Below are 13,603 nucleotides of genomic sequence, written 5' to 3' on the forward strand. Positions count from 1 at the left end.
TATCATCATTCCTCAAAGAAGGAGATACTATTATCAATGAGAACACATTTTAAGTAGGATCCCTGAAAAGATACCTTCCTAAGAATAACCTGAAAGGGTCCTGTACGAATCTCTCTATGATTGCTACTAAGACAGGCCCTCCAGTTTCCAACTTAGCACAGACTCATTCCTGAAGTGAGAACGTACAGTAACACAGTTCCCTCCTGCATTTTAAGTGTTTTGAGAAGAGTTAGACACAGTGGAACATCACAGCTGTTGACTTTCCAGTATGTGTCTTAGAGGCCTATGTTCCATACCCTTTCCTTCACTCGAAGGGCACAACGTTCCCTCTCTCCGTAGTTGTTCTTTCTCCATTCCTCCATTAAAAAGACACTGGGAGAAGTGCGATTCCGCCTGAAGGAGTTTCCCTTAAACAGAACTTGCTATAGTCCAAGGGATAGGCGTCTGTGACCAGAGCCCTATGTGCGCCTATTGCAGTTACCGCAGAGTCAGTCCCAAGCGCTTCCTTCTTTAACAGACGCAACACTGCAACGAATCCCTCCTAAAGCACACTTCCCTCACAATGTTGGAAGCGTTTTTAACACAGAAAGAAAGTGCGGATCACCACTGGTCGTGAGCATCCAATATGAGTTTGGGATGCCTAAGCGCCATAGCCTGCACTTTACTCACAGTACCTAAGGTGCCCATAGTCCGTCCGTGTTCTATCATCATTCCTGAAAGGAGGAGACTCTGTGATGAATGAGAACGCACTTTAAGTAGGATCCCTGAAAAGATACCTTCCTAAGAATCACTTGTCATGGTCCTGTATGTGATAGTTTATGATTGCTACACAGACAGGTCCTAATGTTTCCTACAGAGCACAGACTCAAACCTGTCGTGAGAATGTACAGTAGCAAAGTTCCCTCGTACATTTGAAGTGTTTGAGACGAGCTAGACACAGTGGAACATCACAGGTGTTGACCTTCCAGTATGTGTCATAGAGGCCTATGTGCCCTAAGCTGTCATTCACTCTCAGGGCACAACGTTCCCTCCCCTTAGTTGTTCTATATCCTTTCCCCCTCTGAAAAGACACTGTGAGAAGTGCGATTCCGTTTGATGGAGTTTCCCTTAAACAGAACTTGCTATAGTCCAACGGATAGACGTCTGATACTAGAGCCCTATGTGCGCCTATTGCAGTTATCGCATAGTCAGTCCCAAGAGCTTCCTTCTTTATCAGACGCAACACTGCAACGAATCCCTCCTAAAGCACACTTCCCTCACAATGTTGGAAGCGTTTTTAACACTGAAAGAAAGTGCGGATCACCACTGGTCGTGAGCATGCAATATGAGTTTGGGATGCCTAAGCGCCATAGCCTGCACTTTACTCAGAGTACCTAAGATGCCCATAGTCCGTCCGTGTTCTATCATCATTCCTCAAAGGAGGAGACACTGTTATGAATGAGAACACACTTTAACTAGGATCCCTGAAAAGATACCTTCCTAAGAATAACCCGTCAGGGTCCTGTACAATACTCTCTATGATTGCTACACGGACAGGTCTTACAGTTTCCAACTTAGCACAGACTCATTCCTGTCCTGGGAAAATACTGTAGCACAGTTCCCTCGTACATCTGAAGGGTTTTGAGACGAGTTATACACAATGGAACATCACAGGTGTTGACCTTCCAGTATGTGTCATAGAGGCCTATGTTCCATACCCGGTCCTTCACTCTCAGGGCAAAACGTTCCCTCTGTCCATAGTTGTTCTTTCTCTATTCCTCCGCTGATAAGACACTGTGAGAAGTGCGATTCAGCCTGAAAGAGTTTCCCTTAAACAGAACTTGCTATAGTCCAACGGATAGACGTATGATACTAGAGCCCTATGTACGCCTATTGCAGTTACCGCAGAGTCAGTCCCAAGAGCTTCCTTTTCTAACAGACGCAACACAGCAACGAATCCCTCCTAAAGCACACTTCCATCACAATGCTGGAAGCGTTTTTTACTCAGAAAGAAAGTGCGGATCACCACTGGTCTTGATTATCTAATATGTGTTTGGGATGCCTAAGCGCCATAGCCTGCACTTTACTCACAGTACCTAATGTGCCCAAAGTCCGTCCGCATTCTATCATCATTCCTCAGAGTAGGAGACACTGTTAAGAATGAGAACACACTTTAACTAGGATCCCTGAAAAGATACCTTCCTAAGAATAACCCGTCAGGGTCCTGTACGATACTCTCTCTGATTGCTGCACAGACAGGTCCTACAGTTTCCAACTTAGCACAGACTCATTATTGTCGTGCGAAAGTACTGTAGCACAGTTCCCTCGTACATTTGAAGAGTTTTGACACGAGTTAGACACAATGGAACATCACAGGTGTTGAACTTCCAGTATGTGTCATAGAAGCCTATGTTCCATACCCGGTCCTTCATTCTCAGGGCACAACGTTCCCTCTGTCCATAGTTGTTCTTTCTCTATTCCTCCGCTGATAAGACACTGTGAGAAGTGCGATTCAGCCTGAAAGAGTTTCCCTTAAACAGAGCTTGCTATAGTCCAACGGATAGACGTCTGATACTAGAGCCCTATGTGCGCCCACTGCAGTTACCGCAGAGTCAGTCCCAAGAGCTTCCTTCTTTAACAGACGCAACACTGCAACGAATCCCTCCTAAAGCACACTTCCCTCACAATGTTGAAAGCGTTTTTTACAGAGAAAGAACGTGGGGATCACCACTGGTCTTGATCATCGAATATGTGTTTGGGATGCCTAAGCGCCATAGCCTGCACTTTACTCACAGTATATAATGTGCCCATGGTCCGTCCACATTCTATCATCATTCCTCAAAGAAGGAGATACTATTATCAATGAGAACACATTTTAAGTAGGATCCCTGAAAAGATACCTTCCTAAGAATAACCTGAAAGGGTCCTGTACGAATCTCTCTATGATTGCTACTCAGACAGGCCCTCCAGTTTCCAACTTAGCACAGACTCATTCCTGAAGTGAGAACGTACAGTAACACAGTTCCCTCCTGCATTTTAAGTGTTTTGAGAAGAGTTAGACACAGTGGAACATCACAGCTGTTGACTTTCCAGTATGTGTCTTAGAGGCCTATGTTCCATACCCTTTCCTTCACTCGAAGGGCACAACGTTCCCTCTCTCCGTAGTTGTTCTTTCTCCATTCCTCCATTAAAAAGACACTGGGAGAAGTGCGATTCGGCCTGAAGGAGTTTCCCTTAAACAGAACTTGCTATAGTCCAAGGGATAGGCGTCTGTGACCAGAGCCCTATGTGCGCCTATTGCAGTTACCGCAGAGTCAGTCCCAAGCGCTTCCTTCTTTAACAGACGCAACACTGCAACGAATCCCTCCTAAAGCACACTTCCCTCACAATGTTGGAAGCGTTTTTAACACTGAAAGAAAGTGCGGATCACCACTGGTCGTGAGCATCCAATATGAGTTTGGGATGCCTAAGCGCCATAGCCTGCACTTTACTCACAGTACCTAAGGTGCCCATAGTCCGTCCGTGTTCTATCATCATTCCTGAAAGGAGGAGACTCTGTGATGAATGAGAACGCACTTTAAGTAGGATCCCTGAAAAGATACCTTCCTAAGAATCACTTGTCATGGTCCTGTATGTGATAGTTTATGATTGCTACACAGACAGGTCCTAATGTTTCCTACAGAGCACAGACTCAAACCTGTCGTGAGAATGTACAGTAGCAAAGTTCCCTCGTACATTTGAAGTGTTTGAGACGAGCTAGACACAGTGGAACATCACAGGTGTTGACCTTCCAGTATGTGTCATAGAGGCCTATGTGCCCTAAGCTGTCATTCACTCTCAGGGCACAACGTTCCCTCCCCTTAGTTGTTCTATATCCTTTCCCCCTCTGAAAAGACACTGTGAGAAGTGCGATTCCGTTTGATGGAGTTTCCCTTAAACAGAACTTGCTATAGTCCAACGGATAGACGTCTGATACTAGAGCCCTATGTGCGCCTATTGCAGTTATCGCATAGTCAGTCCCAAGAGCTTCCTTCTTTATCAGACGCAACACTGCAACGAATCCCTCCTAAAGCACACTTCCCTCACAATGTTGGAAGCGTTTTTAACACTGAAAGAAAGTGCGGATCACCACTGGTCGTGAGCATGCAATATGAGTTTGGGATGCCTAAGCGCCATAGCCTGCACTTTACTCAGAGTACCTAAGATGCCCATAGTCCGTCCGTGTTCTATCATCATTCCTCAAAGGAGGAGACACTGTTATGAATGAGAACACACTTTAACTAGGATCCCTGAAAAGATACCTTCCTAAGAATAACCCGTCAGGGTCCTGTACAATACTCTCTATGATTGCTACACGGACAGGTCTTACAGTTTCCAACTTAGCACAGACTCATTCCTGTCCTGGGAAAATACTGTAGCACAGTTCCCTCGTACATCTGAAGGGTTTTGAGACGAGTTATACACAATGGAACATCACAGGTGTTGACCTTCCAGTATGTGTCATAGAGGCCTATGTTCCATACCCGGTCCTTCACTCTCAGGGCAAAACGTTCCCTCTGTCCATAGTTGTTCTTTCTCTATTCCTCCGCTGATAAGACACTGTGAGAAGTGCGATTCAGCCTGAAAGAGTTTCCCTTAAACAGAACTTGCTATAGTCCAACGGATAGACGTATGATACTAGAGCCCTATGTACGCCTATTGCAGTTACCGCAGAGTCAGTCCCAAGAGCTTCCTTTTCTAACAGACGCAACACAGCAACGAATCCCTCCTAAAGCACACTTCCATCACAATGCTGGAAGCGTTTTTTACTCAGAAAGAAAGTGCGGATCACCACTGGTCTTGATTATCTAATATGTGTTTGGGATGCCTAAGCGCCATAGCCTGCACTTTACTCACAGTACCTAATGTGCCCAAAGTCCGTCCGCATTCTATCATCATTCCTCAGAGTAGGAGACACTGTTAAGAATGAGAACACACTTTAACTAGGATCCCTGAAAAGATACCTTCCTAAGAATAACCCGTCAGGGTCCTGTACGATACTCTCTCTGATTGCTGCACAGACAGGTCCTACAGTTTCCAACTTAGCACAGACTCATTATTGTCGTGCGAAAGTACTGTAGCACAGTTCCCTCGTACATTTGAAGGGTTTTGACACGAGTTAGACACAATGGAACATCACAGGTGTTGACCTTCCAGTATGTGTCATAGAAGCCTATGTTCCATACCCGGTCCTTCACTCTCAGGGCACAACGTTCCCTCTGTCCATAGTTGTTCTTTCTCTATTCCTCCGCTGATAAGACACTGTGAGAAGTGCGATTCAGCCTGAAAGAGTTTCCCTTAAACAGAGCTTGCTATAGTCCAACGGATAGACGTCTGATACTAGAGCCCTATGTGCGCCCACTGCAGTTACCGCAGAGTCAGTCCCAAGAGCTTCCTTCTTTAACAGACGCAACACTGCAACGAATCCCTCCTAAAGCACACTTCCCTCACAATGTTGAAAGCGTTTTTTACAGAGAAAGAACGTGGGGATCACCACTGGTCTTGATCATCGAATATGTGTTTGGGATGCCTAAGCGCCATAGCCTGCACTTTACTCACAGTATATAATGTGCCCATGGTCCGTCCACATTCTATCATCATTCCTCAAAGAAGGAGATACTATTATCAATGAGAACACATTTTAAGTAGGATCCCTGAAAAGATACCTTCCTAAGAATAACCTGAAAGGGTCCTGTACGAATCTCTCTATGATTGCTACTCAGACAGGTCCTAATGTTTCCTACAGAGCACAGACTCAAACCTGTCGTGAGATTGTACAGTAGCAAAGTTCCCTCGTACATTTGAAGTGTTTGAGACGAGCTAGACACAGTGGAACATCACAGGTGTTGACCTTCCAGTATGTGTCATAGAGGCCTATGTGCCCTAAGCTGTCATTCACTCTCAGGGCACAACGTTCCCTCCCCTTAGTTGTTCTATATCCTTTCCCCCTCTGAAAAGACACTGTGAGAAGTGCGATTCCGTTTGATGGAGTTTCCCTTAAACAGAACTTGCTATAGTCCAACGGATAGACGTCTGATACAAGAGCCCTATGTGCGCCTATTGCAGTTATCGCATAGTCAGTCCCAAGAGCTTCCTTCTTTATCAGACGCAACACTGCAACGAATCCCTCCTAAAGCACACTTCCATCACAATGCTGGAAGCGTTTTTTACTCAGAAAGAAAGTGCGGATCAACACTGGTCTTGATTATCTAATATGTGTTTTGGATGCCTAAGCGCCATAGCCTGCACTTTACTCACAGTACCTAATGTGCCCAAAGTCCGTCCGCGTTCTATCATCATTCCTCATAGTAGGAGACACTGTTAAGAATGAGAACACACTTTAACTAGGATCCCTGAAAAGATACCTTCCTAAGAATAACCCGTCAGGGTCCTGTACGATACTCTCTCTGATTGCTGCACAGACAGGTCCTACAGTTTCCAACATAGCACAGACTCATTATTGTCGTGGGAAAGTACTGTAGCACAGTTCCCTCGTTCATTTGAAGGGTTTTGACACGAGTTAGACACAATGGAACATCACAGGTGTTGACCTTCCAGTATGTGTCATAGAAGCCTATGTTCCATACCCGGTCCTTCACTCTCAGGGCACAAATTCCCTCTGTCCATAGTTGTTCTTTCTCTATTCCTCCGCTGATAAGACACTGTGAGAAGTGCGATTCAGCCTGAAAGAGTTTCCCTTAAACAGAGCTTGCTATAGTCCAACGGATAGACGTCTGATACTAGAGCCCTAAGTGCGCCTACTGCAGTTACCGCAGAGTCAGTCCCAAGAGCTTCCTTCTTTAACAGACGCAACACTGCAATGAATCCCTCCTAAAGCACACTTCCCTCACAATGTTGAAAGCGTTTTTTACAGAGAAAGAACGTGGGGATCACCACTGGTCTTGATCATCGAATATGTGTTTGGGATGCCTAAGCGCCATAGCCTGCACTTTACTCACAGTATATAATGTGCCCATGGTCCGTCCACATTCTATCATCATTCCTCAAAGAAGGAGATACTATAATCAATGAGAACACATTTTAAGTAGGATCCCTGAAAAGATACCTTCCTAAGAATAACCTGAAAGGGTCCTGTACGAATCTCTCTATGATTGCTACTCAGACAGGCCCTCCAGTTTCCAACTTAGCACAGACTCATTCCTGAAGTGAGAACGTACAGTAGCACAGTTCCCTCCTGCATTTTAAGTGTTTTGAGACGAGTTAGACACAGTGGAACATCACAGCTGTTGACTTTCCAGTATGTGTCTTAGAGGCCTATGTTCCATACCCTTTCCTTCATTCGACGGGCACAACGTTCCCTCTCTCCGTAGTAGTTCTTTCTCCATTCCTCCATTAAAAAGACACTGGGAGAAGTGCGATTCCGCCTGAAGGAGTTTCCCTTAAACAGAACTTGCTATAGTCCAAGGGATAGACGTCTGTTACTAGAGCCCTATGTGCGCCTATTGCAGTTACCGCAGAGTCAGTCCCAAGCGCTTCCTTCTTTAACAGACGCAACACTGCAACGAATCCCTCCTAAAGCACACTTCCCTCACAATGTTGGAAGCGTTTTTAACACTGAAAGAAAGTGCGGATCACCACTGGTCGTGAGCATCCAATATGAGTTTGGGATGCCTAAGCGCCATAGCCTGCACTTTACTCACAGTACCTAAGGTGCCCATAGTCCGTCCGTGTTCTATCATCATTCCTGAAAGGAGGAGACTCTGTGATGAATGAGAACGCACTTTAAGTAGGATCCCTGAAAAGATACCTTCCTAAGAATCACTTGTCATGGTCCTGTATGTGATAGTTTATGATTGCTACACAGACAGGTCCTAATGTTTCCTACAGAGCACAGACTCAAACCTGTCGTGAGAATGTACAGTAGCAAAGTTCCCTCGTACTTTTGAAGTGTTTGAGACGAGCTAGACACAGTGGAACATCACAGGTGTTGACCTTCCAGTATGTGTCATAGAGGCCTATGTGCCCTAAGCTGTCATTCACTCTCAGGGCACAACGTTCCCTCCCCTTAGTTGTTCTATATCCTTTCCCCCTCTTAAAAGACACTGTGAGAAGTGCGATTCCATTTGATGGAGTTTCCCTTAAACAGAACTTGCTATAGTCCAACGGATAGACGTCTGATACTAGAGCCCTATGTGCGCCTATTGCAGTTATCGCATAGTCAGTCCCAAGAGCTTCCTTCTTTATCAGACGCAACACTGCAACGAATCCCTCCTAAAGCACACTTCCCTCACAATGTTGGAAGCGTTTTTAACACTGAAAGAAAGTGCGGATCACCACTGGTCGTGAGCATGCAATATGAGTTTGGGATGCCTAAGCGCCATAGCCTGCACTTTACTCAGAGTACCTAAGATGCCCATAGTCCGTCCGTGTTCTATCATCATTCCTCAAAGGAGGAGACACTGTTTTGAATGAGAACACACTTTAACTAGGATCCCTGAAAAGATACCTTCCTAAGAATAACCCGTCAGGGTCCTGTACAATACTCTCTATGATTGCTACACGGACAGGTCTTACAGTTTCCAACTTAGCACAGACTCATTCCTGTCCTGGGAAAATACTGTAGCACAGTTCCCTCGTACATCTGAAGGGTTTTGAGACGAGTTATACACAATGGAACATCACAGGTGTTGACCTTCCAGTATGTGTCATAGAGGCCTATGTTCCATACCCGGTCCTTCACTGTCAGGGCACAACGTTCCCTCTGTCCATAGTTGTTCTTTCTCTATTCCTCCGCTGATAAGACACTGTGAGAAGTGCGATTCAGCCTGAAAGAGTTTCCCTTAAACAGAGCTTGCTATAGTCCAACGGATAGACCTCTGATACTAGAGCCCTATGTGCGCCCACTGCAGTTACCGCAGAGTCAGTCCCAAGAGCTTCCTTCTTTAACAGACGCAACACTGCAACGAATCCCTCCTAAAGCACACTTCCCTCACAATGTTGAAAGCGTTTTTTACAGAGAAAGAACGTGGGGATCACCACTGGTCTTGATCATCGAATATGTGTTTGGGATGCCTAAGCGCCATAGCCTGCACTTTACTCACAGTATATAATGTGCCCATGGTCCGTCCACATTCTATCATCATTCCTCAAAGAAGGAGATACTATTATCAATGAGAACACATTTTAAGTAGGATCCCTGAAAAGATACCTTCCTAAGAATAACCTGAAAGGGTCCTGTACGAATCTCTCTATGATTGCTACTCAGACAGGCCCTCCAGTTTCCAACTTAGCACAGACTCATTCCTGAAGTGAGAACGTACAGTAGCACAGTTCCCTCCTGCATTTTAAGTGTTTTGAGACGAGTTAGACACAGTGGAACATCACAGCTGTTGACTTTCCAGTATGTGTCTTAGAGGCCTATGTTCCATACCCTTTCCTTCACTCGAAGGGCACAACGTTCCCTCTCTCCGTAGTTGTTCTTTCTCCATTCCTCCATTAAAAAGACACTGGGAGAAGTGCGATTCCGCCTGAAGGAGTTTCCCTTAAACAGAACTTGCTATAGTCCAAGGGATAGACGTCTGTTACTAGAGCCCTATGTGCGCCTATTGCAGTTACCGCAGAGTCAGTCCCAAGCGCTTCCTTCTTTAACAGACGCAACACTGCAACGAATCCCTCCTAAAGCACACTTCCCTCACAATGTTGGAAGCGTTTTTAACACTGAAAGAAAGTGCGGATCACCACTGGTCGTGAGCATCCAATATGAGTTTGGGATGCCTAAGCGCCATAGCCTGCACTTTACTCACAGTACCTAAGGTGCCCATAGTCCGTCCGTGTTCTATCATCATTCCTGAAAGGAGGAGACTCTGTGATGAATGAGAACGCACTTTAAGTAGGATCCCTGAAAAGATACCTTCCTAAGAATCACTTGTCATGGTCCTGTATGTGATAGTTTATGATTGCTACACAGACAGGTCCTAATGTTTCCTACAGAGCACAGACTCAAACCTGTCGTGAGAATGTACAGTAGCAAAGTTCCCTCGTACATTTGAAGTGTTTGAGACGAGCTAGACACAGTGGAACATCACAGGTGTTGACCTTCCAGTATGTGTCATAGAGGCCTATGTGCCCTAAGCTGTCATTCACTCTCAGGGCACAACGTTCCCTCCCCTTAGTTGTTCTATATCCTTTCCCCCTCTGAAAAGACACTGTGAGAAGTGCGATTCCGTTTGATGGAGTTTCCCTTAAACAGAACTTGCTATAGTCCAACGGATAGACCTCTGATACAAGAGCCCTATGTGCGCCTATTGCAGTTATCGCATAGTCAGTCCCAAGAGCTTCCTTCTTTATCAGACGCAACACTGCAACGAATCCCTCCTAAAGCACACTTCCATCACAATGCTGGAAGCGTTTTTTACTCAGAAAGAAAGTGCGGATCAACACTGGTCTTGATTATCTAATATGTGTTTTGGATGCCTAAGCGCCATAGCCTGCACTTTACTCACAGTACCTAATGTGCCCAAAGTCCGTCCGCGTTCTATCATCATTCCTCATAGTAGGAGACACTGTTAAGAATGAGAACACACTTTAACTAGGATCCCTGAAAAGATACCTTCCTAAGAATAACCCGTCAGGGTCCTGTACGATACTCTCTCTGATTGCTGCACAGACAGGTCCTACAGTCTCCAACTTAGCACAGACTCATTATTGTCGTGGGAAAGTACTGTAGCACAGTTCCCTTGTTCATTTGAAGGGTTTTGACACGAGTTAGACACAATGGAACATCACAGGTGTTGACCTTCCAGTATGTGTCATAGAAGCCTATGTTCCATACCCGGTCCTTCACTCTCAGGGCACAAATTCCCTCTGTCCATAGTTGTTCTTTCTCTATTCCTCCGCTGATAAGACACTGTGAGAAGTGCGATTCAGCCTGAAAGAGTTTCCCTTAAACAGAGCTTGCTATAGTCCAACGGATAGACGTCTGATACTAGAGCCCTATGTGCGCCTACTGCAGTTACCGCAGAGTCAGTCCCAAGAGCTTCCTTCTTTAACAGACGCAACACTGCAACGAATCCCTCCTAAAGCACACTTCCCTCACAATGTTGAAAGCGTTTTTTACAGAGAAAGAACGTGGGGATCACCACTGGTCTTGATCATCGAATATGTGTTTGGGATGCCTAAGCGCCATAGCCTGCACTTTACTCACAGTATATAATGTGCCCATGGTCCGTCCACATTCTATCATCATTCCTCAAAGAAGGAGATACTATTATCAATGAGAACACATTTTAAGTAGGATCCCTGTAAAGATACCTTCCTAAGAATAACCTGAAAGGGTCCTGTACGAATCTCTCTATGATTGCTACTCAGACAGGCCCTCCAGTTTCCAACTTAGCACAGACTCATTCCTGAAGTGAGAACGTACAGTAGCACAGTTCCCTCCTGCATTTTAAGTGTTTTGAGACGAGTTAGACACAGTGGAACATCACAGCTGTTGACTTTCCAGTATGTGTCTTAGAGGCCTATGTTCCATACCCTTTCCTTCACTCGAAGGGCACAACGTTCCCTCTCTCCGTAGTAGTTCTTTCTCCATTCCTCCATTAAAAAGACACTGGGAGAAGTGCGATTCCGCCTGAAGGAGTTTCCCTTAAACAGAACTTGCTATATTCCAAGGGATAGACGTCTGTTACTAGAGCCCTATGTGCGCCTATTGCAGTTACCGCAGAGTCAGTCCCAAGCGCTTCCTTCTTTAACAGACGCAACACTGCAACGAATCCCTCCTAAAGCACACTTCCCTCACAATGTTGGAAGCGTTTTTAACACTGAAAGAAAGTGCGGATCACCACTGGTCGTGAGCATCCAATATGAGTTTGGGATGCCTAAGCGCCATAGCCTGCACTTTACTCACAGTACCTAAGGTGCCCATAGTCCGTCCGTGTTCTATCATCATTCCTGAAAGGAGGAGACTCTGTGATGAATGAGAACGCACTTTAAGTAGGATCCCTGAAAAGATACCTTCCTAAGAATCACTTGTCATGGTCCTGTATGTGATAGTTTATGATTGCTACACAGACAGGTCCTAATGTTTCCTACAGAGCACAGACTCAAACCTGTCGTGAGAATGTACAGTAGCAAAGTTCCCTCGTACATTTGAAGTGTTTGAGACGAGCTAGACACAGTGGAACATCACAGGTGTTGACCTTCCAGTATGTGTCATAGAGGCCTATGTGCCCTAAGCTGTCATTCACTCTCAGGGCACAACGTTCCCTCCCCTTAGTTGTTCTATATCCTTTCCCCCTCTGAAAAGACACTGTGAGAAGTGCGATTCCGTTTGATGGAGTTTCCCTTAAACAGAACTTGCTATAGTCCAACGGATAGACGTCTGATACTAGAGCCCTATGTGCGCCTATTGCAGTTATCGCATAGTCAGTCCCAAGAGCTTCCTTCTTTATCAGACGCAACACTGCAACGAATCCCTCCTAAAGCACACTTCCCTCACAATGTTGGAAGCGTTTTTAACACTGAAAGAAAGTGCGGATCACCACTGGTCGTGAGCATGCAATATGAGTTTGGGATGCCTAAGCGCCATAGCCTGCACTTTACTCAGAGTACCTAAGATGCCCATAGTCCGTCCGTGTTCTATCATCATTCCTCAAAGGAGGAGACACTGTTATGAATGAGAACACACTTTAACTAGGATCCCTGAAAAGATACCTTCCTAAGAATAACCCGTCAGGGTCCTGTACAATACTCTCTATGATTGCTACACGGACAGGTCTTACAGTTTCCAACTTAGCACAGACTCATTCCTGTCCTGGGAAAATACTGTAGCACAGTTCCCTCGTACATCTGAAGGGTTTTGAGACGAGTTATACACAATGGAACATCACAGGTGTTGACCTTCCAGTATGTGTCATAGAGGCCTATGTTCCATACCCGGTCCTTCACTCTCAGGGCAAAACGTTCCCTCTGTCCATAGTTGTTCTTTCTCTATTCCTCCGCTGATAAGACACTGTGAGAAGTGCGATTCAGCCTGAAAGAGTTTCCCTTAAACAGAACTTGCTATAGTCCAACGGATAGACGTATGATACTAGAGCCCTATGTACGCCTATTGCAGTTACCGCAGAGTCAGTCCCAAGAGCTTCCTTTTCTAACAGACGCAACACAGCAACGAATCCCTCCTACAGCACACTTCCATCACAATGCTGGAAGCGTTTTTTACTCAGAAATAAAGTGCGGATCACCACTGGTCTTGATTATCTAATATGTGTTTGGGATGCCTAAGCGCCATAGCCTGCACTTTACTCACAGTACCTAATGTGCCCAAAGTCCGTCCGCATTCTATCATCATTCCTCAGAGTAGGAGACACTGTTAAGAATGAGAACACACTTTAACTAGGATCCCTGAAAAGATACCTTCCTAAGAATAACCCGTCAGGGTCCTGTACGATACTCTCTCTGATTGCTGCACAGACAGGTCCTACAGTTTCCAACTTAGCACAGACTCATTATTGTCGTGGGAAAGTACTGTAGCACAGTTCCCTCGTACATTTGAAGGGTTTTGACACGAGTTAGACACAATGGAACATCACAGGTGTTGACCTTCCAGTATGTGTCATAGAGGCCT

Source organism: Neovison vison, chromosome 10, assembly GCF_020171115.1.
Source record: "Neovison vison isolate M4711 chromosome 10, ASM_NN_V1, whole genome shotgun sequence".
Classification (NCBI taxonomy): Eukaryota; Metazoa; Chordata; class Mammalia; order Carnivora; family Mustelidae; genus Neogale; species Neogale vison.